Here is a 679-nt window from a genome sequence, read left to right as displayed (position 1 = left end):
GGTTAAAATTATTTGTACTAGGCTATATAGCTAGTTCAACTCTAGTGTAAAATTATTTGAACTAGCTTATAGAGCTAGTACAACTCTAGTGTAAAATTATTTGAACTAGCTTATAGAGCTAGTTTAACTCTAGTGTAAAATTATTTGTACTAGGCTATAGAGCTAGTTCAACTCTAGTGTAAAATTATTTGTACTAGGCTATAGAGCTAGATCAACTCTAGTGTAAAATTATTTGAACTAGCTTATAGAGCTAGCTCAACTCTAGTGTAAAATTATTTGAACTAGCTTATAGAGCTAGCTCAACTCTCGTGTAAAATTATTTCAACTAGCTTAAAGAGCTAGTTCAATTGTTGTGTAAAATTATTTGTACTAGGCTATAGAGATAGTTCAACTCTAGTGTAAAATTATTTGAACTAGCTTATATAGCTAGTTCAACTCTAGTATAAAATTATTTATACTAGATTATAGAGCTAGTTCAACTCTAATGTAAAATTATTTGAACTAGCTTATAGAGCTAGTTCAACTCTGGTGTAAAATTATTTATACTTGGCTATAGAGCTTTTGCAACTCTAGTGTAAAATTATTTGTACTAGGCAATAGAGCTAGTTCAACTCTAGTGTAAAATTATTTGTACTAGGCTATATAGCTAGTTCAACTCTAGTGTAAAATTATTTGTACT

The sequence above is a fragment of the Triticum aestivum genome, chromosome 7A, assembly GCF_018294505.1.
Source record: "Triticum aestivum cultivar Chinese Spring chromosome 7A, IWGSC CS RefSeq v2.1, whole genome shotgun sequence".
NCBI lineage: Eukaryota > Viridiplantae > Streptophyta > Magnoliopsida > Poales > Poaceae > Triticum > Triticum aestivum.
This window is presented reverse-complemented; position numbering follows the sequence as displayed.